At 42.5% G+C, this 26,397-nt stretch overlaps 2 long non-coding RNA genes across 3 annotated transcripts; one reads left to right on the top strand and one right to left on the bottom strand.

The window, feature by feature from the left end:
- Positions 1-8,713: 8,713 nt before the first annotated feature.
- On the bottom strand, positions 8,714-16,684 carry LOC118219095. Its single transcript, XR_004763654.1, has 2 exons — positions 16,224-16,684; positions 8,714-8,959 (listed from the first exon to the last, which is right to left on the bottom strand). It is a non-coding gene; the product is annotated as an uncharacterized LOC118219095 (long non-coding RNA).
- LOC118219096 lies at positions 16,499-26,098 on the top strand. Of its 2 annotated transcripts, none has more exons than XR_004763655.1 (3): positions 16,499-16,578; positions 17,695-17,784; positions 25,572-26,098. It is a non-coding gene; the product is annotated as an uncharacterized LOC118219096 (long non-coding RNA). The 2 variants fall into 2 exon arrangements; XR_004763656.1 differs by having other exon boundaries at positions 16,511-16,578; positions 17,663-17,784.
- Positions 26,099-26,397: the final 299 nt, after the last annotated feature.

Below are 26,397 nucleotides of genomic sequence, written 5' to 3'. Positions count from 1 at the left end.
TTTGAACATTTGATTTTGGTAGTTTGTGTGCTTTTGGCTCGGGGAAAAAGGAGAAAGAAACTTAAACCAAGCCACTAATTAAAAAAAGAAGTCCATTCATGCTGTGGCCTCTCTCAGCTGTAAGCTCAAATGGATGATTGATGTAAACATGGCATTTGGGTTGTTATTTCACAGAAAGCTGGAGTAAAGTTTTGAATTTGATGGGCCCCCAATCAAAGATCTTGTCTCTCGTATGAGAAGATAACCAGGTCAACAGAGAACAGTTTTGCCAAACAGCAGCTGGAGCAGACTCCCCTTTCTTGTGTTTTAAAAACAAAAAAACTCATTGCGGAACCTGATGTTTCTTGACCGGCCTGCTCCTCTTAAAAGCCAGGGCTGCAATTTAGTGGTGAACAAACTGCTTCAAAGGTTACGCAATTGTGTCTGTTTCTTTTCATTTTCTTTTTTTTTTTTCTCTTTTTGAAGCAGGAAAGAGAAAAAGGGGGAAAGAGGACCGTTTTGGCACCGGCTAGATGATATGCCTTACTGTCTTTTAAAAATATTATTAAGTAGTTTTGACCGACAACTAAATGAGAGAAGCCCCAGAGCAGTTTGATGTTTGTATGGGAGCTGGTTCAGCTGGAAGCAGCCCGCAGTTGTGCAGAGAAAATGGATTAATGCAGGAAGCCAAACCCGAGAGTGAGAGTCTGGGCCTGCCACATCTGTACCCAGGGCCCCAGGTACCGGGATGGCTTCTTATTTGGGGTACGGTTCCCCTGATGGCCCCTCCGACCATAAGGGCTCAGCTTCTTTCTCAGTATTTAAATAAATAAAAGTTAAACTTTTCTCTGGCTAAGTCTGGCCTCCCGGATGAAATGCTGCCAAGCAGGGCAAGATGGAAATCACATGGTGAGTGACGTGACAATACGGGCAGGTGATGAATTGAGTTAAGGGGGGGGCGGGTTGGGGGTTCCTGTGCATCTGCAAGGCGCGATTCAGCACAGGGTGGCTCCTCTGTGCGATGCAGGTAGGGGGGTACCTGTGCCTGACCTCCTGCAAGTTCATTTTCTATGCCTCTGTTCCCTCTTCTCATATTTTAATGAATACGCGGTGCTCCACTCCCAGGTTCTAAGCGGGAATCCCAGATACGCTGCGATGGGGGTTTCTTTGGCCATGTCCCCCCCCCCCCCCCCCAAAAGGCCCCTCGCCTCTCATGTGGGACGGGTTCTGCTCCAGCTGTGGCCGCACATTATTTAAAAGCAGCGGATCCAAGGTATCGCAGGGGAAACGTTCAGCAGAGCGGCTTGTACTAAGGCCCAATTATTTAACCAGTGTTCATTTAAAAATACTTTCAAGAGATGTATTAATTGTCTGTTTTCATTTGTAACCAGGCAGATGTTAAAACGAGATGCAGTGAAATAAGCAATCTTAATGCCATTAAGTCAAGATAAGAAATTCACATCCACGTAGTATGGATCTCAGTCTGGAGTCTTAAACTTGTGTCAGTGTACTATATTGTACAGAATGTTTTCCATTCTCTCAGGAATATTGAAGAATTGAATGAGTGATGGTAAACAAAGGGGAAGAATCGGCCGTTTTGAAGTGCGTGAGTTGTGAATTTTTGGAATGTGTGGCATGTGAGCGATCGGCCGCAGATTCAGTTAATTTTTAATTTGTATGACTACAGATAGAATACCGTTGGCTTAAAGAAGCATACGATGACTGAGCCAGTTAAATGTATTCTTTTGTGAATTAGTTTCCCAACAAACAACGCATCTTACCACAACATAAAACATGCTAGGCCTGCTTTTATGGGCTGTAAGTGGTGCCTAAGAATGTGTGCATTTCTTATAAACTGTCAGCCACATGACTTATCAGTAAAGGCCAGCATTCTTTTTCTTTGTCAAGTAAGAAAATTTGGGTCGTATGAGAAATAGAAACCAACCCAAGAAGATTGAGAAATTCTTCAAAACTGAACAAATGAGGTACCTTTTAAGTAAAATTTATTTAACATGTAACTGACAGGAAAAATCGAATGGCTTTGCAGCTGAATTGATTAACCCCCTTCAAGTTGAGTGACTTAACCACAGCACGCACTTGGTAAAACATTGCGATTGTTATTCTTAAATTTTTTTGATTGGCATGTATTTTCAAAAAAACTAATAACAGAAGATTGTTGGGGACCCTCATAACAATAAATGCCCCCTGCATATTACTCAGTAGGCTATTCATTTTTGTATTCTGTACTTCAAAGGTGTATTGTGGCATTCACACTTTTTCCCCCACCTGGAGTTAGTGGGGTGGTGTGTGTACATGTGAAAGCTAACAGAGTTCATTTGCTGAAGGACCAGCCCTGTGTTTGCAGCTGACTGCTGTGTGGGTCAGAAGTGCCATGCTCTGAGTTCTTTGCCATGCATGTTGGCGTTCAGTTTTTCGGGCCTCCCCCCCCCCCCCCCCCCCCCCAACTCAACGCCCCCAGCACAGTACCTGTGTTTAGCCTCAGCTCAGAACAAACAAGCTCTCCCTTTCTCTCTGAGGCACTTTCAATCCCTTTCTTCTGTACTGCGGAAGAAAAGAAAAAGAGGCTTGAGCAAAGGAAAGAAAATAAATGAGAGGGAGGGAGAGAGGGAAGGAGAGAGAAAGACGGAGAGAGAGACCGAGAGTGCGTGTCCCGGAAGTCAATGTTTATGAATTATAGTTTCATGAGCAGGTGTAGGGTGCACTGCACAGGTGTGTGCTTTTCCCTGCTAGGACTGAGGTTTGCGTAAGACGCTCAGCAGGTGCTTCCCCATGACTGCCGTCAGTGAAGTTGTCGCAAAGTAGTGGCTGTCATTTCAGGATGCCAGTCTTCAGATTTCCCCTGTAGACTGACAGAATATGTACTGACTAGAACCCAAGGACTTCCCATTTCCCCTGAATGAAGTTTCCCTTTGTTATCTTTACCATACCCTAGTTCCCTGGTTTGTCCTGGCTGCACATGTATGCAGTTGTGTGGGCTGAATGCAAGTCTAGTTCTGTTATTCCAGGGTTTGTTTCACTCAATATGTTTATATGGTGGCTCTTGTCTGGAGCCCATGATGGAATCCATTGTGGAACAGTCACACTTCCTGCGGTACTCTGTGCAGTTTGAGCCTTTGTTTTGTGCTGGATAACAGTGTGACAGCGGCGGGTTTCCTGACCCGCTCCATCACATCACTGCGTGTACCGTTATCCGTTTCATCGGAGCGGTTCTTCCCCGGAGCGGTTAGTAGCATTCCCGTTGGTGCCGAGTATTCCCGTCTATGCCGGGTCCCGGCGTTTGGCAGCAGAGCTGCCTGCTCAAAGCACAAGTGGCCTTTGTGGTGTCAGCGAGAGATTCCCTTTCCTGGGCCTCGCGCACAAAGCCGTTCGCTTTGATACATTGAGCCAGCGCTGCGTCCTCTTCTATACCCACTCCAGCTAACGCGGGTCCCTCAGGACAGGAACTTACTCTGGAGGTAACCGCAATACCCACCTGTCATACATTTGTGAAGTTCTACTAAAAAATCCACTAAGCAAGATATGAGATTTGACTGTACAAATGAACGGATTAGAACTTCCTCATCCAGTTTCATCAATATTGAGGTTGGCACGCTGAATTGTGGAAGGTAGTGCTTTTTTTAATGCTCAGATATATCCTGCTGTTCGTAACATTGTATTGTTCGCCTCATGGCTCACCAATGTGTAAAAGAGTTTTGCAGATACTCATGCTATTTGTTCCCCTTAAAGTACTCACTACCAGTTCAATAGTAATATTTGCAAATCGATGAGTGGCTGTGTAATTTTGGAACATCTCCACAGGGTTCAAAATAGCAGCTGCTTTTTGGCTTATACTCCCAGACTGTCTGCCTTTCTGTCTGTATGTAGAAGAGACCGTGCTGAAGGCATGTCCTTTATTCTGAGAGTTCACTGTGAGCTGTGGTTAGAGACGATGAGAAAAGGCCACTTACGGGTTCCGTCTCTGTTCTCACAGTTAGCGAAGGACACGCTCTTCTGTTTTACTTTGAAATGGGGAAAAAAAAAAAAAAAACGATGACCAAGGAAGCGCTGAAGACGTTACCTCAGATGCCTCTGCGATGGAATTCTCAGTCATGGTGTAGTCTAGCATTATGAGCCCGGTGCTTTCCAGCATTTAAAAGGGTTTGGTTTCATTTTACAGCTCGACGCGAGTTCAGTAAAAAAAAGTTTTCTTGGCGGCCTCTCGAGAGGGCTTAATGTTTAACGCCGTGGGACCAATCAGGCCGAGCCCTCCGTGGAGCGTCGCGCGGCGCGTGGACTCCTGCTAGGGGTTCGGTGATAGGTCAGCGAACATCAATCGTGCCCCGCGATTGGCTCACAGCTGGTAAACAGGGGGCACGCTTGAGCACGCACCCCCAGACGCCGTACGGCTCCCAGTCATCTCTAACTGACCCCGCCGCGGCTCGGGGAAGCCAGGGGGGGGGGGGGGGGGGCGCTGGCGCTGGCGCTGTAGCTGTAGCGGACTGCGTTGCGGTGGCGTCGATGTCCTCCACGTTGGACAGTAGCGACAGGCTCATTTGGTTGACAAAGCGGTGGAATAAATTTTGAAGGGTTAGCGATGTTCTGAGTGGCGGCGGCCCCGGGCGTGGGTTCCGGCACCCCCCCCCCCCCCCCCCCCCCCCCCCCCGGATGCTTTACAGATGTGTACGGTGAAGGGATCAGACGCGTCTATCGCACATTCCCAATCAGAAACTGCTGAATTATTCAGTAATGGCAGCAGAGAGCGAGGCCTCAGTGAGGGAAAGATGAAACGAGCGGGTTTATTTCCAGCCCTGTCGCTTGTCTTCTGATTCTCTGGACATTTTCCCCCTGTATATACATAATTTAATCGGGGAGGCGGCTGGATGAAACTGGATTTCGGTTCTTCTCTGTTGACCGGCAGTTTCTAGCAGGTGTAATATTGTCTTTATGCATTTTCCTCTTTGTCAGAGGAAAACTAAAAAAATTAAATAATAAAATTTTCTGCTCTGCTCATGGGCTAAATAGGGACCCCAAGCTTAGATGATGTGGCAGACTTTTCCCAGAAAATATGTGGACAAATACTATTTCCATCATTATCACTTTTCCCCAATTAATTGTGAATAATCTAGTGTAATATATGCTTTTATGCGTGTATAGTTTGAAACCAAAATATATGCTTAAGTACATACAAGTAGTATACCAGATATCCCAGTAGATGGAGACAGAGTAATTGATACTGCCCAGCTGTAAACTCTGGGCACTGCTCAGACACGTATGACACTAGAGGGCGCTCTAGAGCGTTGTCCTTGCCATGGCTGCCTGCCGCGGCACGTTCGCTTTCACGGGGACGGAAATGCGGTCTACGCGGCTTTGTCTCTGCGAAATTAGTCAAATGCCCACACAGTGGGCGCTGATGCTTTTAGAGAAAACCGTTTCCCTTTTAGCCTCCTGCCTCCTCGATCGCTTTTCGCTTGATCGTTTCCTCAGTGCCACCGAGGGGTGCAGCTGCAGCCTGCACTGCGCAGGTCCCTCTGTTACTGTGTGTTTGGGTGATTTTTCGGATAAGTTAACCCTCCTTGACTCTCTTATTTAGAGTCCTTTTTACTCCCTCCCCTCCCCTGCCCGATTTCCCCCCCCCCCCCCACCTCCTGGGAAGACACAGCTCTGAAGGTCTCCTTTTGTTGCCAGTTCTTTCAGTTAAAAACTCCCCTCCAAAGACTGCCTCCGTGTGCACACAGTATTCCGTGCTTGTAGCACTGGGGAGCGAAGATGGTGTGACACTGTTGAAAGGGCGGTGGCTGGAGTAGTCGTGCGAGAGTGATCATGTCAGACTGTAGCTATGAGAGCTATGACTGTCTGTGTCCTGTGCAGCAGCACTTTTGACAGAGACTGCCATGAACTCCTCTCATCTGGAGCATTTCCTACTGTACAACACAGAAATGCTGATTTACTGATCCACTTGGTTCTCTGACAGTGTTCCCACGGCTACGTTCATGTTTCACGTTTTTGTGGAAGCCTGGTTTCCACGTTTAAAGCTACAGGTATTCCTATTGGCTCGTACAGGAATGTACCCGTCCAGCGCGATGCATTTGGTTCTTTGCACTTATGCCCTGTCACATCTTGTTCAGATGAACAGGGACGTGTCCCACGTATGTGTTTCCACACGCGTTAAAAAAAATAAAAATAAAATAAAATGCCAGGAGTTCAGTCGATAAGGATTAGCATATTTATAACAAGCTTCTACTTCTGCCGTTTCAAGGTCAGTGCACTGGCCCAAAAGATCCACAAGGGGGCTCTGTACATCATGACTTGGTGAACAGCAGAGGGAAGTTTCACAGTACCTTTACCCTCACAAACGCAGAGAGGTCTAGCAGTAGTCCTTGGTGTCCTCTACTCATTCCGCCATCTTAATTGTTACCGCTTTGGCAAGTATCGCCATTACTGAATCTCAGTGGATAAAATCTGTCCTTTTTTATTAAGCCCACCCTTATCAATAAATCATGATCCAACCGAAAAAACTGTACCGGTGTATAAACATTTAATCCACAATGATGTCTATAAATGCTTGTCATTTTTGTTTTGTTTATACAGTAATTACATTTTGCATGTTGAGTGACATGCCGTGCCTTTCAGCCAATAGTACGTTGTTTCACTTTTTGTCACTGCAAATTAAATATCACGTAGCTGTATACTATATGCTTCATAATTTAAATTAATATTATAAAATAATATTATCGGCTGAAGTAATTACATTATGTAACTGCAAGTGTTTGCATTTATTCACATCATCTTTTTCTATATTAAGTGACCGTGACGCTCTTAGAGCAAGACTTTACACTTGAGGAGAAATGGCTTTGGAAAGAAAATTAATAGACTCAGAATGTTTTACATATTCACAATTCCGTGCTCCTTGCAGTAAGGAGCGCCGGTAGAATGAGAGGGGCCTCAGGAGTATCTAAAAGTATCACGATTTTCAAAAACCACAGCTGAACAATCAAGAGCTTTTCATCCGGAGAGAAGCGCTGCTTCCGTGTCCTTGCGCTCGGTAATTCACCTCAGCTGCCGGCACTAAATGAACAATTTATGCAATACTGTGGAAACTGAGAGCTGTGCGTGTCTTCCTGGGTACTGTAAAGAGCATCTGCTGAGCAGGTACTAATCTACTGAAGCTACAGAGAAATTGAAGGGTTCCCCTAATGGTGTGAGTGAGTGTGTGTGTGTGTGTGTGTGTGTGTGTGTGTGTGTGTGTGTGTGTATAATGGCATGGTTCTGAGCTGCTGGTTCCTGTCTGCACTGAGGTCCAGGAGGCTGTACTGTGCTGAAGCTGGGACTCTGCTGCTTGCTCTTCCTTACTGTACAGTAGGTCTGTTGCCACTGCCACTGATTCTGGTTCTGGGACTGGCAGCTGTTTGATTGGTCGCTACCCACATATCTGTGGCAGGAAATATCCCTGGGCTCAACCGTTTCCCTGTCAACCCAAACCCCCCTCCCCCTGCTCCCCACCACTGGTCATGTGACAGGAAGTGCCCTTGGTCTTTGCCCAGGGACGTTTGTTCATTGTCATTCCTGTCGTGCAGTGGGTGCTGGACAGCTTTGTTTCCACAGCTCGCCCCGCGTGTTGCTGTAATTTCCAGCATTGTGTGTTAATTATAACCGAAGCTCACTCTGAGCTGCTAGATGCTCACACACACACAGCACACATGCAGACACTTAATAACTTCATTAGTGGTTCCGGACTTTGAAGGGAGCTGGAATAGGCAGGGCCGGGGGTGCATTGGTTTTGGGGAAAAAAGGAGAATGAGGGAAGTTTTCTTGATTGCACACATTCCTTAGGGTCCAGAATATGCCTGGTCCAATCATTTCCTCTCTGAATGATGGGGAGTTTTCATAAAGGTTTTTTTTAGCATGGTGTCCCAACCCAGTCATCCCAAACCGGCCAAAATTCCACTGATCAAACCTATGCAAATACAGAATGTACTGTAATCTTCCCCAAACTTTCAGGAGATGTAGTTGTGTAACTATACAAAGTATACATAGATATGCATGACATAACTACTACATAAAGCATTTATAAAGAGGGTGTTCATCATACACAACATGTTATAACATGTCACAATATGTCATAACATGTACTATGCAAAAACTGACGCCAATTCAGCCATCAAAGTCAAAATGTAGCAACGACGCTGAAATGTACAGAATAGGCTTATAAGCAGCTTCATGAATAAATGCTTTGGGCACATTTATTTATTTTAGCTACTTAGTCATTTGCAGGGTTCATGGGGTTACCAGGATTTTCTTCATGGGGTCACAGACTCTGTAAGGGGGGGGGGGGGGGTCGCACTATCACCAAAATTAGCCAATGATAATGCAATATTTTATTTGGAAAAATAGGGGTGGCATCTGGGGTGGTCAGTCAAATTTCAGAGGTGGCCAGTGCCACCCCATTGGACACGCTCCTGGCACGGTTTGCTCCAGCAGTGCTTTTCTCTATGCTTTTCCTTTGGAGAGAATGGGACAGGGCTTCACAATATTTCATCACAGAAGCAACCTCACCCATCTGAGACTGTGTTTAGTGAGCATGACCATAAAAACTATTTTAGATATCGTAAAGTCATAAATCGCTGTGACAGAACCTTCATTTCATACTAAATCTTTTCTCACTCTTTTTGCTACTGAAGGTTCCATCTAATGTTGGCTTGGGGGGGGTATTTAAACTTATTTACCTCATGAAAAATTTTTTTCTTTTTCATCAAATTGTATCTGAAAGATGAATATACCTGGTACCAGCTAAAATCAGAATGAAGGCAATAATTTATGAACTGAAAAAAAAAAACATTTGTTGCTGTCCATAAGTTATACAGAAACTTCCTGGGGGGTCAACCATTGTTTTTCTGCCAGATTCTTTCTTCCCAAATAAAAACAAAAAGTCCTGGTGATGAATACGGCAGACAGCACAGACGTTTCTCTTTCCGTATGTCTTCTGGGAGAAAAAGGACAGAACAAGCAGTTAATGTTAGCATATGTTCTGAATCTGTGAAACAGGACAATGCAGTGAGGCTTCTCTCTCTCTCCCTCCCTCCTACATCTCTCTTGATCCCTCTCTCTCCCTCTCCCTCTCGGTCTCTCCCTCCACCCCCCCCCCCCCCCCCTCACACCGTGTGTCTGGCGTCCTGTTGCTGTGACAGATGTGTGATGACATCATCAGGCAGGGGGCAGTGAGAGCATGGAGGAGGACAGTGGATGGACGGGGCTTTTATCTGTGCGGGAGAGGAGTGAAGGAGGTAGGGATGGATGGGGGACAGGAAGGAGGGGTGGGCAGATAAAGGGGGAACCTTATCCTTGGGTGCCTGCGTGTGTGTATGTGCACATTTAAAAGGCGCGCACTCAGACTATTAGGTATTTTTGAGCATATTAAAGGATTGAAAGATTTCTATGTAAGGGTAGATTTAATGTAACGCAAACTGGATACACAGAAGCGAATTGTGCTTCATAATTCTGGATCCCAGACGCCTGGCTTTGGCTAATTTTAAGGAATTTTATAATGTCCCGGTGGGGGGAGGGGGGGGTAAAGAGTAAAGATTTACTCATTGTCAGAGCTTAGTAAATCAGAATGTGTTGATAGCTCTCTTTCACACAGCTCTGCTTAATCATTGTTTTGATTCACAGTACAATGTTCAGTTTTAAATCAGCTCTTACAGAGTACATGCGGTCCCCAGAGTACACCCGCACTGTTAAGAGTTCAATGAACATTTTACCGTGTGGAGAATTGACCAGTGTCTCCTTTTGCACAGACAATCTGACGTTGCGATGTTTTGAGATGGCTTTCTCTGACTCTCTGCTACATAAAGACAGACTTAAACTGTTAAATCATTAAGTTGCCTTTATAGGACAGCCTTCACGCCCATGTAAGCCGTGTGCGCCATATCCTTGTAGCGTAGCGTGCGGCTCCTTTCACTCGTGCCGTGTGTGACCTCTCTCACTTCAGCGCCAGTGACCCCGAGCGTGAGGACACCCTATCCCCGATTAATAATTTACCAACAAGCCTGTAGCCGCGGAGAGGAGTTGTGCGCGTGTAACCGTAGAAACGTGTAACCGTAACCCGGCACGGGCGTTCACGGCAGCCGTCGTTAATCGTCACTTTGAGGGCGTTAAACACCCTCTTATGAGCAAAGTCTCCGGCCAGGAGATCCAATCAAACTTATCGCTCATCCAGCGGTGATGTCACATTCTGTAGTGGATGCTAACTGCCACGTCTGAACCTCTGCTACATGTATACTGTATTTTATTTTTACAGGAGACTCCTCTGTATTATATAGCTTACTTTTTAAATTTATATGACTAGTTTACTGGTGTTGCTCTGGAGAAATGGCTTCGGTTACGATTTGTGGCTGCAACCTGCTAGTTCCAAACTTTTTCCCCAGAGTGTACGGCCTTCATACGTCACTCTGTCACCACTCAGAAGCCTGAAAGCTGCAATCTAAGCTTCCGTTCAGACCGTTCCCAGTACAGTAACGCTGGCTGGGCCTCCATCGCAGGGGTCTGCACCGAGCCGGAGGACTCCCGTCTGCTCAGGGCTGAAAGGCCTCTGTACAGAAGTACAGTACGGGCTCCTCCTGCACTTTGAAACTCTGCCTTTTTTTTCTTTTTTACAACGGTTCTGTTTATCAGCTTCAAAGCTGACTGCCTTTGGCCCTTTTCCATGAAAAATAACATTTGATCTGAAGTTAAAGAGCATAACAAACAGTGTAGGCTTCAAAGTTTGATTAGTTTCTTTTTTTTTTCTGAGACTGGTTGAGGGGGGATGAGGGGGGAGGGAGGGGTGTGGTTGGGCGAGCTGTGATTTCACGTGGATATTTTTCAGGTAAAACCCAAAGAATGTTCAAGCAGCAACAGAAACTATAGGATTTTTTTTCCTCCGCAGTAACAGTACCCATTAGCGTTAGAGCTTTGTTTGAGACTCATCAGATCTGACCCACTTCCAAACATCTCCTGCCCTGGCGAAGGCAAACAGAGTTCTGGAAAGCAGTCTTATGAAATATCATGTTCCTGTGCAAACAGGGCAGCATATTCAGTCCAAAAAAACAACTTCCTCTAAGCGCAGAATGGTCTTGGAACCCGAGAACCTTCATGAAAGACTGATTATTAACGTGGGGAAGTTTAAAGGATTCTTGATGATTCCGAGACCTGGAAAATTAATCTGGTGTATGAACGATGTAACCTTTAAAGGGAAAAGAGCCAAAAATGTTGCTGTACCGTGTCCAGCAATTAAAAAATGTGGTTTTACACAGAAAAAGTAAACCGATACAAATGGCTGATAAATTAATTGTTTTACAGAGAGGGTAGTATTCTTAAATGGCACAACATTTTCAAAACCATTTTTTTTCCTCTTTCCATTGGCAAAATGTCGACAAATAAGGAGGAAAAATTCTGTCCCAGTTGTGCTGTTTTTGAGGCCAAGCACGTCAGTGCACTCGGGTAAGCAGCTAGCCACTTATTTGTAGTCCAACAATAGAGTGAGCCTGGGCAAACTGCACTGAGCTCTGGGCCAGCCAGCCAGCAACCATCTGCGCCTCGACCAATCAGAATGGCTGTCTCTAAGACAATGGATAGGTAGAGGCAGATCCGCTGCCATCAGTTGAATTAATTGAAGATTATGCTGTGGTGTTCGTCACAGCTTCTACAATTTGACAAGCCATCTCATCCATTAACACGAGTTTCTGATTTATTTATTTAGTTAAGTTTCCCTCAGCTTATTTTTGTATTGGAATTCATGTTGCTTAAGCTGAGGAAAAAATATTAATTTCTAAAACATTAATTTCTCAATAGCAGTAGTTTTAGTTTCATTTTGCATAAGTTTTTGCTTTGCATCTCTCTTTCCCTTATGATTCATAACGCTTACACACTACATTTTAACATGGCACCCTGCACATCTCCATAATCAGCAAAGGTAAACTACCTTTCTATGAAGGTGAACTACCTTTCTTAAAGGTACAGAGGCACCTGCTTGCCTAAGTCCCACCCTGTCAGAACATGGAGAGCAAAAGGTGATGAAGGGGTTAAAGGTCATCAGCTTATAATAATCTCCCCTCCTCCACCCATTTGTGTGACCAACATTCTGCTACAAAAATGGCCACTGTTCAAATTGGTGGTGAGCTTCTCCCCTTCATTGTACAGCACATTTGGGATCGTGAGGGGAAATGTACTACATTATTATTTAGCATTATTGCTGCTAAAGACGCACAGTGTTCTTACTGGGGTGGGGGGGGGGGGGGGGGGGCTCTCCTATTTTTGGCTGAGTCAGCACAGTGTAAATCCACACCGTCTCTCCCACAGCTGTTCCTGGGGAAAGCTTAGGCTGAGGGGCGGGAAGCGGGAGACCACATGAATCTCTGACAGGCGACTTGAGAGCCGAGTCACTTCCGCTGTCCACAGCAGAGGACCCAGCAATCGGATTAAATCAGAAACAGCCGTGTGAATGTCACGCACCAGTATAATTGCAGCCCCTATACAAGTGTTTCATTTAAATTTTTATTTTATTTATTTATTTTTTTATCTTAAGTGGTTTCCACAATGTTATGCAAAGCTGTCAGACTGGATTGGTATTGCCACAAGCACAGTAAGATTGCTGAGGTCTGTACAGACCTGGCAGTCAGCCAGTTTTACAGACTTGCCATAGGTGGATATCAAGTAACATACTGTGGTTTTTATTCATTTTCCATGTGTGTGTGAATGAAATATGGAAATGTATATAACAGGGAAAATATATAATTTTTTCTCAGCTATAGGGCTGATCCGTTTAGTGACAAACTAAGGCAATTTGTCCTTAACTGAGTGTTACCAAGTTTTACACATTACTAATTAATTTGATGGGCAGCCAAACTTGATTTAAAATTATTTTTACCACTTCCTTACCTACAGTCAGGGTTTAAGCAACATTAACTTCAGTTCCATTTTGTATTGGATCAGAAAAAGCTTATCGGTGTTGCATGCAGCATGTATTCAAAGACCGATGTACTTGTTTTGTTTTTTTTTGGTTTTTTTTTTCCCCTGGGTTGTTTTGCCGCACAAGAAGACCTGGATGATTGGTCACATGAACCCAATCACCTCCCCGCTAATCCCTCTAGATTCTGACCTCACTGGTCTTGCCACATGACCGCCCTGCGGCGTGGCGTCCAATCACACGCTGGGGAAGAGACGTCACTGGCGGGCCACACATCAGTCCTATAGTCTGCAGGGCCCGGGGTCAGTGGGGATATCTGTCCTGACCGCAGGCCCACACTTCTGGGAAATCCATAACAGATACAGCGAAGTCAATGACTCTCTCTGCCGCAGCATGGCCAGTGGTATAGGTCCAGTGCTCTGTGTGTTTGTGTGTGTGTGTGTTTGTGTGTGTCTGTCTGTCTTCCTGTGTGTGTCTGTTTGTGTTTGTCTCTCTGTGCGTGTGTGTGTCTGTGTCTTTCTGTCTGTGTGTGTGTGCGTGCGTGCGTGCGTGTGTGTGTGTGTGTCTGTGTGTGTGTGTGCGTGCGTGTGTGTGTCTGTGTCTTTCTGTCTGTGTGTGTGTGTGTGTGTTTGTGTGTGTGTTTTTGCTTGTCTGTCTCTGTCTATTTGTTGTTGTTTTTTTGGGTGTCTGTGCATGTTTGTTATTTTTAAACATTGCTGAGTAATAGATTTATAATGAACTCATACCATTATCATACTTAATATTAGGCACATCCAAATAAACATTTTCAAAATCAAATAAAACTGATTGACCAGGTTGTTTTGATAATTACAAAGTCAAAAATTTGAGAGACCAGTTAAATTGAGTTTCCCAGTTAAATCTTCAACAAATGTTTTTCTTGCCGCTAAAATTCTTTTCAATATTCATCAAGTTCACGAGCTGCTTTGTTTAATCAAAAATGTACATTCAGAAAACCTGCCCTACATTTAATAAAAAAGCATGAGAGCTCATAAATGAGCTGTTTGTGAAATACATTCTACTAGCAAATCACAAACCCATCAAGTTGTAAATAAAACCGACTTGTTGCCTGTTCATATTTACAGGATGCAATAACTGATCTCATTGACATTGATCTTTTTAAAACCTTGAGACTGAACTTTTTAAACCCAAATTTTATTGGAACCAATTTTCTCCTTTATAATTATGATTTTTTTTTTTTTTTACTTCTCTCAAAAACTGTAATGTTGTCTGTCAGCATTTAGTTAAAGAAGCAATTAATTTTCACCTAAAAATGTTTTCACATGGAGAGAGAGAACAGGAATCTCACTGAGTTACGTATGAGGTAAATACTGTTTATTTAACATTGTTACATTCCCCTTATTCGCGAAGCCTCACAACTTGCAAATGTCCTCTGCAACAAAGATGATTTGAATTTTATTTTTACTGATATAATAACATGTTAATTCAGGCTTTTCTCTATTACATTTTGAGCTTTTTTTAGCACAAAATGTCTCAATGTAGCTGGACTGCAATGTTCACAAGTAGCACTGAACTGATCTGTTTTAGAAAAACAGTTTTACATCACGAGGCACAGTGTAAGACAATTGTATAGGCCCTAAGAATACAAAATCAGTCTTGTAGATTTTGTTTTACTTGTGACCAGATCAGCAACTATTGTTATTTGATATTAGACAAATCTTTTGCAGCAAAAGTTGAACATTGACAAATATACTGATACTTATTGTTTGATGGAAATATGTCTGCATTGAAAAAGTATGAAATATTATTTTGCCTTAAGTGCTTTTTGTGTGTGTGCGCGTGTATGTGTGTAAACAATTTTTGAAACAACTTTATACATTCGCCTTAATTCAAACATTTACATTTGAAGATTTTTAAAATATGTTTACCTTAAATGTTTTTTGTGAGCTTCCATTATTTAGGCTATATTATCATTATTAAATAAACTTTTGAATGAACATGAACTAGGCCTACTAATATTTGATGTAATGTTCTTATTAATTGCACTTAGGTTCTGGCTAATTTTAGAATGGATTTTTGCTTTTGTGCTAATTCTATTTTGTGTACACTTACAACATCTGAATTAAACAGTTTCATATCGACAGTCCTTAAAATTAAAATGTATTGACCAGATAACCAACAAGTTTTTTTAATTATTTGCCGAAAGGAAAGAACCCAGGCGGTAATAATTCGTAGACAGATCTCGGGCTGCAGTGTCATTGGAATGAATCAATTTAGCAATTAATCGCACGTGTGAAAACGAGCTAAGCAAGGAAGGAGCTCCACGGAACTTTTTGACTATATCATCAGATGCGTTTTACGATCCTTAGCTGATCAGCAATTAATGACCAGAGTGGACACGTGCTGCGGTGTGCACGCATTGCCGGGCAGAAAACACGCAGGTGAACAACAGGTGCGAGATGTCCAGTCTGATATAGAAGATACAGGACCCGGACGGCCTCGCTGGACGTATGTTGATATGCGAACTTCGCAAATCGCTTGTTTTCATACTGCAATAACTGTAGAATGTTAAAAGGTAGAGAGAGATTAAGTTGTTTTCCTAGGCGACGTGTCTTTCCGACAGAAAGTACTCCTCTTAGCTAATCTTGCGGACGAATTCAGGCTGCTTATCCCGACCCGGATGAACTGTTGTTACACTTGTTAAATGTGTTAAACTAGTTTGTGAATGTCTAACTTTACTTTCCTATAAATATAAAAGCGAATAAGTCGACCCAGCTTGTCGCAGAGCAGTTGCCTGTTATGGCGACATGTTTATTTTGTAGTGAAATTAAAACGCATATCTAAACAGTATAGCCACTGAAGCATATTGCTGATTGGCGAAATACAATGTCGAATGCAAAGCAGGTAGACTTGCTTTGAAGTGCTGACGTTTTATTACCATTAGGTTACAGAATAAGCGGAACTCCCGTCAATTGCGAACCCATTTGCAAAATTGCACGGCTGTTACAGATTAAATGTCGGCTATTTGAGTTTTGTTACATTTTGTGTGCTGTTGACGAAAATTGTGAGCTAATATGCAAGCTCAAGGTATGAGAGCTGATATATAAATTAACGCGGAGCATGCAGTAGTCCCACTGTAAACTGACTCATGTTTAGCCTAGTCTTGTGGTGAATTGCAGTTCACCTTAAATGAACTTTAGTAATCTGTAGACGACTCAGAGATATGCATTCCGTAAAGCAGCGGGCAGAAAAGTTCACTGATGTGACTATGGATTAAAATCTTTTATTTCTGTTTTAATATAATACTGAGCAAAATGAATCCTACCTCCAGAACGAGTGAAATAAGTTTTCCGTGCTTCACATTTTCTGGTTCACGCCTGGGGTTGTTCGGTTCACTCCGCACAGAGAGCGGACGGTAGGCTACAAATGGCAGATTTCCTTCGTTGCTTCCTTGACGCTGAGCTGTTCTGCTCTAACGAAAGTAACGGAGGTGCAGAAATTGAGTGAATAATACGTTTTTCACTGGTTGATAACGGCATGATTTTGAAATCGTGGAATTCACATTCTTGCATTTTTTTATCCGTCATCTAATAGACTATCCGTGTTTATTTGAAAACAGAAGAGGAATGGAGACGAGAATGCTTTCTGGTGTTTGAGGCAAAGCGGATATGGCATTCAACGTAAGTTTCTAATATTGCTTAAAATTAAAAATGGATGCCATCCACCACTATATAGCATATAGGCCTGTAAAATATTCGGATCATATGCTTATAGCCTACATTTTTAGTATCTTATGCGTGCCTTTAACTATAGCGTATTCATGTTCGAGAGCACTGTCTTGCAGACTATATTTTGGGTAAGGGAATGTGCTCTGCTTCGGCTCTTTTACCGATTGATAGTTCAGTATTAAGCTACAACTGAGTGTAACTTAACTTTCCAAATAAAAAATAAATAAGGCTGGCCCCCGAAAAGTTGTCAGGCCTACAATAAAATCTAAAGCGCCAAGAAGGTAGCATTCTAATAGTTACATTGCAACAACAGCAGCATCATATAATAAATATTATTATTGAATAATAATAACAATCCTGCCATTTCCTTCCGAACTGTGGTAAATTTGTGGCACATTAATTGATGAAACCCCAAAATAATGTCCACATTCTTTAAAAATAAAAATACTTGAAGAATGATACTGTATAGATCGAGCACTTGATTTCACATTTTTCAATCCAGAAAAAAAATAGTGGATAGTTTACTTTAAAAATGAGAATTTCTGCTATAGTGTACATATTTAAGTCTGTTTTTACACATTTGTGTATGAAACAAAATTGCATATAAATATTCTGATCTGCAGGCAGTAGAGGATACCATAAAATTGGGTTTAATTTTTTGTTCCAATTTCGCTATTATTGCCCATATGTCTTTGAATATTAAAGAAATGTCTCTTATGCAGTAGTCAGCTGTCTATTTTATATATATAACACTAACTTAGTCCATTATGTTGACTTTTTAAATATTATTTTACAATGTATTCTAATCTTCAATAGCATACTCATGACTTTGCAGAAGAATTTAGAAAGAGAGCAAAGGAATTATGTATTAAAGGCATAATATAAGATCTTGTTTTTCATGACTGATGTAAACCACAGGTTCATTATGCTTCTGGAAGTCAAGGTTTCCTTTGCATTTTAAAATATGCAGTCCCCACTTTTCAGAGCATTTATCACTGAATGTATAAAAACACAAATTTCTGCTGCTTATTTACAGGTGTATCTATTACCTGTGCGTATGTGTTTCAGACCAATCTGCATAAAGGAGAATAAAATCTCTGCAGGACAGTCAAACCGTATGAGATTCAAATTTTACGGAACTACTACTCTTCTGGACAGGTATGTTGGCTGCACTGTATGGCTGACCACCATACAAAACAATAATATTCCATTATTTTAAATAGAAGCTTATTATGGCTGTTTAAATTGTATGTGTGTGATGTATAATATTGGGATCCAGAAATATTTATATATATATAGACAATTGTAAAAATATATTAAAAAATAAAAAAGCACAGATGTATAGTGTGAAATGCATTACATTTGTTTTATATGTTTTAAGGTTAATTGGCCTGTTAATCACCTAAAAAAAAAAAAGGTTGGTTGGTTCTGAGAGGGGTCGGTTACTGGCATGCAATTGTTGAAAGTACATGTGAAATTAGTATTTTTCTTGCATTAAATAAAATAATTACAGCAATGTTACAACAATGAGGATTGTAGTTGAACCAACTGCTGAATATTTACATGATGGTTTGGCAGTGCTTTGGTCTTTATTATTACTATTATTATTATTATTTTTTGGAGGCTAATTATCTTTCAGTATCCTGCGCAAGTGCAGACTCAGTCTTTCTCACATTGACTCTCTTTGAATGTTGCAGAATGAGGCTTTTATCCATAGGTATTTAAAAAAGAAATCGTGTTATTGATTTGCGGCAGTTGCCTGCTGTATCTGCAGTGCCATTCTGTGGAGCTCCGGCTGTCCGTCGGCATATTAACGCTTCCCTCCATCCCAGTTTTGTTTGATGAATTAATGGCCTGAATTCTGTTCTAATTTTACTACCAGTCTGTTGAAATGTTTTTTTTTTTTTTTTTTTTTTTTGTTTTTTTTTTGTTGGGGTAGGGGTGGCCTACCTCTTCGGCCAAAACAAGGCCGTGCAGGGGTCTGCCCAGTCCTCCAGCAGCTTCAGACTGCTGGTCAGGAGCATTAAAAAAAGACCCACTAAGCAGCAAGTGCACAGCCCATAATTTCAGAGCACAGCTGGAGATGGACTGTGCTTCAGAACACAGTCTCACACAGTCAGTCATCCATTTCAAACGGATAAAGAGAATGGCCAGTGCACTTTAATTACCGATCATGCAAACCAGTCGCATTCACTGTTCGCCTTTTTCATTTGGAGTATTAAAGCCACGTTTCGTTTCCAGCAGCTTAATATTTTGTGTGCGCTGTTGCCACCTTTTTCCAAATATTTCTGACTGGGAGAGACGCTGATGTGCTGTTGAGTTTGGCAGGCTTCAAGCCTGAAAGGGAAGGAAGCTCAACTTAGTGATTTCTCTGTCACAACCTGGCTCTATTGGCCGCATAAACATCACTTGTTTGGAAGATTTATGAATACTTACGCGGTGATCTCCTGTCCGGGGTCAGTGGGGACAGCATTGTTTTTTTTATCACACGTGTCGAACGCATGTGTCCTGAAACAATGGAGCAGAGGTTGCCCTGCTGTAAACAGGTCAGCCTCTGGCTGGAAACTACCTTTAATTCTCACATTGTCTTGGGCGAGGAAGTTCTTTATGAGGGGTAGTGGTGCGCAGTTTGTGAATAAATCTGACTTTAAAAAAAAAAAAACTAATGCAATCCAAGATCTATTTCGATGACCTGAGCGGGTCAGAATAATTGGACATCTTTTGTTCTCGGGGGCCATCAAGAACAGTGACAATGACTTACCTGCTCCTCAGTCTGATGGTGCTTCATTTAACTGTTCGATGAAGTTTTCCTGTGGATTTTGAGTCCGTGTTTATTTCTGCATTGATTGTGGCCGCATGGTTAGTACTGTCAGTGTTATATTTATGGTTGTATCTTTTTGACAGCATGTGATGTCACCCGTTTCTATTTGTGAGTGGACATGGGCTGTTTGGAGGCACATCATGTTAAGATGTAATTCCAGTATGTGGGTGAGCCCCTCAGTTTTGTGTCAGTTCCAGCTATAGCCAGTAACCCAGTAGTGTGGTGTTACTAGCGTGTGATTGGCTCATTGCTCAGGGAGGGAGGGTTTCGGTTGGCAGGCTGACCGTGTCTCATCGCCCAACAGCGGCCTCCTGTGGTCTAGTGAGGTTCTGCAGTCTACCTGCCTATATGGTCTCTGGTGGTCCCTGCCCCACCAACTGTAGTGGCCTGTGGAGTGAATGAATGAATGAAACATATATGTACTATAGCACTTTGCCAGATGCTGACCGTGCTTTACAGTGGTGAAGGGGAAACTCACTTCAACCACCAGCAATGTGTAGCACCCACGGCAGCCATTTTGCACCAGAACAATCAAACTCATCAGCTGAATTGGAGTGAGAACTACTTTTTAGCCAAATAAATCAGGGGATGAATCGGTGGTAGGATGAGAGAGCCAGGTTGGGTATTTATCGGGGAACACCCTACTCATTGGGGGGGGGGGGGTTGATGGGAAGAGGTGTGTGCGTGTGTGTGCTTGGGGGTGGGCTCTATAGCCAAAGAGGAGCCTGACTGAAAAAGTTTGGGAACTACTGAGCTACAGGGAGGCTTTTGCATGTCGTCTCCATTTGGGTTGCGCAGTATTGTGCAGTGCAGAGTAATGAATGAATCATGGACCCAGTTGGGAAGCTATTCATGTACTCTCAGGCTGTTCTCTTCCCCTGCCCTTTCGTGTGTGTGTGTGGTTTTCTTTTCTCTTTTTTTTTCCTTTCCCAAAGACTATTTAAAATATTCCAAGTGTAGGGCATGCTTGCATGCATGCGTGTGTATTTATATCTTGTCTCTGTGTGTCTGTGGGGATTTTACAGTATGTGTGCATGACCTAATTTGCTGCGAGCAAAGAATCTGCCGTGAAGGCTTTCTTCTGTGGGGAAGCTTTTTTTTCCACTGAATATTTCCTTGCAGGATTTGACGGAAAGCACACAAAGTTCATCTGAGGACAGGGAAATGCTTTTCTTTCCAGCGTGAATCATATAGGAAAAATGGGCCTGTGCTCTGAATCTCCCTGCATTTTGGCGTGTTCCCTCATACAGCCTTATTGTCTGCTTTGGCTGAACTTGCAGTTCTTCCCTTTTATGCCAAGAAAACTTCAGGCCCTTTAAAGATACAGCGAGTAAAGCCAGTTCCTGAGTGAACCCGCATCCCGTGAGCAAATAAAACAGATCTCTGCAGACTTTGTGCCATTCCTTCCTGTCCAGTTTTAAATTCCAGAGGGGTCTGAGCAGTTTATTTCTGCATTCATAAACACATTTTTTGTGACCGTGAGTAGTTTTAAGAGCGCTCCGTAAATGTTTTAGGCCTCTGTGTGAAATTAGTAGGCCCAGTTGCTTTTCCTTTGTTTCAGTCCCACTCTTTTGAAAGCATCATAGTCAGTTTATTTTTAATGATGACTGAAAGACAGCCTGGAGCGTCGGTGTAATGGGAGCTTGACGTCGAACCTGACGTCCAAAATGCCTGCCTGACAGGTCTATGAGTGAAGCATGATCATTTATGGCATTTTTGCATTCCAAAATGGCTACATCAGAATTCTGAGGCGGCACTTGATAATCACAGTATAGATTGTGGGTGTGGTTTTAATGCTTATAATAATTCTACTTTAATTATATATGATGCTATACTAATGATATATATTGTCGATGCCGTTTTATTCTGTGATGTTATAAAAATCGGTTGGGCCCTGGGCTGGTATTATCCCATTAACCCTCTTCAATACATTCCTGCTGTAGGCTAGTCTGGCCAAAGGTTTGCTCAGTTTGCTTTGTGAGAATTCCTCCCATGTACTGCATTTTCTGAGTAATTCTGTTTGACTGGTAGCACAGATAGGTAGTTAATGTAATTAGTGATTAAGACTCCTGTCTACTTTGGTGATGGTTGTAAAATTACTCTTAGGCCAGAGTCACTAAGGGAACACCTAATACCACCTGACACAAGTTGCACAAAGTCTCTCTGTTAATGTCTTGTGATGTTTGGGCAGGTAGTTGTGTTACTGTAAGTGCAGTAAGCGCAGTTTATGGTTCATACTGTGCAGTGTACTTTTCTTTCAAGGAAAAAACACAAGGAAAAGATCCAACTTCAGGTTGTGCTGATTTGTGAGATGCTAGACCCTTAAAAGCTGAGATTCAGTATTCTATGATGCTCACTATTGTTTGAAATGTGCTAAAAAAATTGTGACGTCCAACAGATTGATTGTTTGAGCACATAATGAATTCCATCCTTCTAAGCTCTTGAAAACGTTTATTTCTTACTTTGTGGCGTTGTTGTGTTATTGTTCACTCCCCACCGTTTCATGCTTTTGGGTATGTATGATTTTGCTGCCACTTGGTCATCCTGCAGTCGGCCTGCTGTGTCGTACGAGTTAATTTCTGCGTCAGTAAGAAAGTTTTCTTTACCGAGGCTGGGAGTCCTCCGCTTTTAAAGAGCGGCGTTAATGACAGCAGATTTTAATGTTTAAAACGCACGCTTGCATAATTTCTGTGGGAGCCGTTAAATTGCAGGAGGATGTTAGATCAGCAAAGCTCACTGAAGGGAACATTGAATAAATATTGAGTGAACTTCTCTGAAAAGGTCTCCATCTTCTAGTTCTTAGAAAAAAAATAAAAGCTAGTTATTGTTCTAAAACAAGGTGTGATTTAAAAAAAAAAATTTAAACAAAGTGCAGCATGTATTTGGCCCGTCGTGCGCTGCGTGTTTGGATTAGCTTTCCCAGGGGTGGTGCGTTTTTCAAAACCATGGTTTCAGCTGTGTTGTATCATAGCAACTGAAGGGGGAACGGTCAGACAGATGGGGGGGGGGGGGGGGAGGCGAGGCGGATCGTTAGTGCTCAGGCACAGGATACAGGCTTTGCGTACAGCCTGCAACTGGAGGTGCTCTGCTTCAGTGCTTACATCCAAAAACTCGCTTTGTGAGGCGTTGTTACCGGTGCTCTTGAAGAAGAGTGAAATAAAAGTAAAGAAATCATACAGGTGCATTTCACTGAGGGCTGTTTCTGCGGTTTATATTCAGTTCTTTCAGGAGCGAGCTTCCAGTCAGAGCTGCTCGTTTTCAAATGAAAGGTTCACAGTAACGCCCCCCTTTAACATTCATTTCACTGAGATCCGTCTCCTGTGTTTTCCTTCTTTGTCCCGGTGCGGACATATCTGCCTGGTTATTGTTAATTATTTTAAAAGGAAATGTGTTCCGTATTGTCGTCCGGGATGTATTGCAGATGTTTCCTTGTGTCAAACGAGACACAATAAATTTAAAGTGAAATTGAACTCGGGATCACCTCGTCCTATGTTTCCCGGCATTTAAAAGAAAAAAAAAAAAAACATGTTATTAAAGTGACAGAGAGGGTGAAAAGTAAACAAGAAATGGGTTGGAGGTAGAAGACATGTGGAAACAGGACAACTATCAGACCTATTGAACACATGTTTGGTTTTTAGTTACGGTTTAGTCCATTTTTTACAGTTTAGTATTTTTACTCTGCTGTTATGATCTCATGATGCAGTTTGTCCACTCTGTCCACTTCCTTTTTATCGGTGTCTGTACATTGTCCTCTTGACTCTGAAGTAACAAACTGCAGCGGGTGCTGGGAACGTGTGCAGTGTAGGATATGTCTTAGAAAATAATCAGTTCATATGGATATTGGTCATTCGCTTTATTTCACAGGCATGAAATTGCACTGAGTTTTGGGTTTACTTGAGCGCTCGTCTGTGTTCTTTCGTTTTTGGACCTAGAATTCCAAAATCTTTTCACCTTTGGAGATTGCTAAGCATCATGGGATTCCAGCTCTGGCATAAGTCCACCTCTGGGTTTTCAGATATGGTGTTTTGTACCTTACTAAAATCACCCTGAGAGAGCTGGCAGTGCATGCCAGTGCAGTAAATATCCTTTTTAATTATGTGTAAAGTGTGGAGGGCTGTTCCTGTAGGGTAGCTCTCTGGCCTTGTATGTGAACCCCGTGCATTTCCCTGATGGCTGAATGTGGGGCTGATGGATGGGGGAGAAACCCAGACTCATTAAGCTTCTGGATGGGTGATCAGCTCGCGTACAGCCCCGCTACCGTAGGGTCATTCTGTTAAAAGAGAGCTATTGTTCAACCGCGCTGCGCCACGCCAACTGCTTCACCAGACTTCAGGTATCCCCCCCGTTCACCGTCTCTCTTGCCTTCTGTATAAAAAGTGAACTCTAGAAAACTATTCTTCTCACCGTTTCCTTGATTTGCACAAGCTTCAGTTTCCACTGCAAGTAAGTTGCTTTTTGAACCATCGTTGTTCAGAGGACAATAGATTGATTTTTTTTTTTCTCTTCCCTGTTAAATTAGAACTGAGAAGAGGATTAATATTTGAAAATATGAGTTGGAAAGGAATGTGTGATTTATTGCAGAATTAATCACAAAGTGCTAAATGTTTGCTGTCCACGTTTTGAGTGGGACTCCTGACTCTGCTGCAGATAGGAGCCAGTTTTGAGTTTTGGTGCCATGAACAGGCTCCTGCTTCCTGATAGGCTAGCTCTGTCTGAGCTCCAGGTGGACACACTCAGGTCATGTGACCCATCTGTGATGTCAGCCCGGCCTTGCTGCGCTCTGTGTGGATGGGCTTGAGTCATGTGACCCATCTGATGTCATCCTGCCCTTGCTGAGTTTGTGTGTGGACAGTCTCGGGTCATGTGACTCGGCAGGTGTTTTCCAGATGTTGCCGCTCCTTCCCATGTGACACATTTGGGATTAATCTCAGCGTTCGGAGTGAAAAGAAACCCTTGGGCACATTGGGGAGCGTTTTCCTGCAGCAGGATTTGGTGGTGGTGGTGGTGGTGGTGGTGGTGGTGGTGGGGGGGTAATATGTGAATAAAGTGGATTATGGTCTGGAGCATGAAATGCCTGCAGCAGTTTGGCACCTTATTTTGGTGATCTGGTCCCCACTTACGTTGATTTATAAAAGTGTCTCGTCGCTATCAGTTAGCATTTCTTTTTCCCCACTCCAAATTCTCTTCACATTGTAGGCTGGGGGTGTGGGGGGATTAATTGAAATGAGGGAATGTTCAATGGATTTGTGATTCATCCATGCATTGCAGCGAAGCGGCAAACGCTGTATAACTAGGTAATCAAAGGGCTATATATGTTGAAGGGCTCATTTTCTTATAACGGTATTCATGAGTCCGAATAACAGGTAATTAAGTCAGTGCTCAAAGTAAATCTTATGTAATCTTTTTATTTACGTCGTTGGTTAAATTCAGTCACACAAGTTGACTGCATCAAGATCATCTTTTTTTCTGTTCTACTGAGGTGGGTAACAGAGCACTTTATTGCTCAAAAAAGTTCATTCAGTGAGAGAATTTCAAGAGCGAGTAAATCTAACAGTTTCGTACTGCATTACGCAGTGCTGTTAAGTATTTGTCGTTTTGATCTTTTTGCGAGATCCTTGGGGTGTGATATCTTGTCAGTTGACAATTTGAATGACTGCTTTGAGCCTCCATTGCAGTCTGGCTTTCTCTCCTGGCTACTTTCCCTAGCCTGTTACTCTTGCTTTGACTCATAGGCGGCTGATAGCCTCATGCAGAGCTCCATTTAGATTCATTTCACCGCTAACTACAGTATGTGTTCCAGTGAAAGGCGATTTTTGAAATCGTTAATTACAGCTAATTACAAATCGTACCACGTATTTTGGCTTCCGATAATGCATCATAATTGTCATAATTAAAGATGCTGCATGAAAGCAGCAACAGAAAATGGAATCTGGTTTTATATTGATGTATTATTTTAATAATAAAATTCATAATCATGCCATAACTGTATAAATGCATTAGAAATTGTTTTTTTGTTGTAGATTTTATTGTGCATTTAATATCACTATGTCACATCAGTTTCTGAGACGGAACAAAATCTTGAGCAAAAGTTTTTTTTTTTTTTCTTTTTCTTTTTCTTTTATAGCCCTCTACAGATGGTTTCTCCCCTAGATTCAAAAGGGCAGCTGTGTGTGTGTGTGTGTGCACTGAAACCCTGGATATTTCCCTGCCTCTGTGCTGTGGGGGTCCTTGCACAGTCTGACTGCCTGGATAGGTGGCCCTAGCACTGCCTGAAAGAGCGATGAAGGGTTCCATCTTGTGTTGAGTCTACATCGTCACGGTCGACTCGGGGAACAAAGCCAGGTCTTCCACGGGGATTCTGGGTAGAATTGGCTGGCAGACGGAGTGCCTGCTCGCTTGTGGAGCTGCTCTGAGAAACGTTTGGACTTTTGAAAATAAAGTCCGTTGGTACCGTTGAAAGTAGTGTTGAAATAAGATACGCTCCAGAAAGAAAAAATGAAAAGAAACCAAAGAGAGCCATGTGTCCCAAAGTAATGTGCTTGAAGGAATCTTAAAGAGGTATTAACACACACAGGTCCACTGACATTGATTTGGTTTCCTAGATGATATCATTAGAGTAAAACATTGAACAAATCCACATTTTCACAGAGAAGTCCCTTTGTAAGAGCTTGATTGAACTTATGAATTTTTATTTTTACTGTGATTTTTTACTGTAAAGACATTTTATTATTTTTGTGATGATAAAATTGAGTGCTTATTTCCCCCACATTTTCCCAGACTGCATTGCTGTGGAAATGCGAGAAGGAAATCCTGTATGAGAGATTGCAGTTTTGGTAAATTGAACTTTTTGAATGGTTGTTATATGCATGCATGTGTTGCAAATGTGCAACTATAATGATAACTGAGAACAAAAATTCTATAGGAGTAAAATTTAAGCCCCTTTTTTAAAG

This window comes from Anguilla anguilla, chromosome 19 (assembly GCF_013347855.1).
Source record: "Anguilla anguilla isolate fAngAng1 chromosome 19, fAngAng1.pri, whole genome shotgun sequence".
NCBI classification, from domain to species: Eukaryota; Metazoa; Chordata; class Actinopteri; order Anguilliformes; family Anguillidae; genus Anguilla; species Anguilla anguilla.
This window is presented reverse-complemented; position numbering and strand designations above follow the sequence as displayed.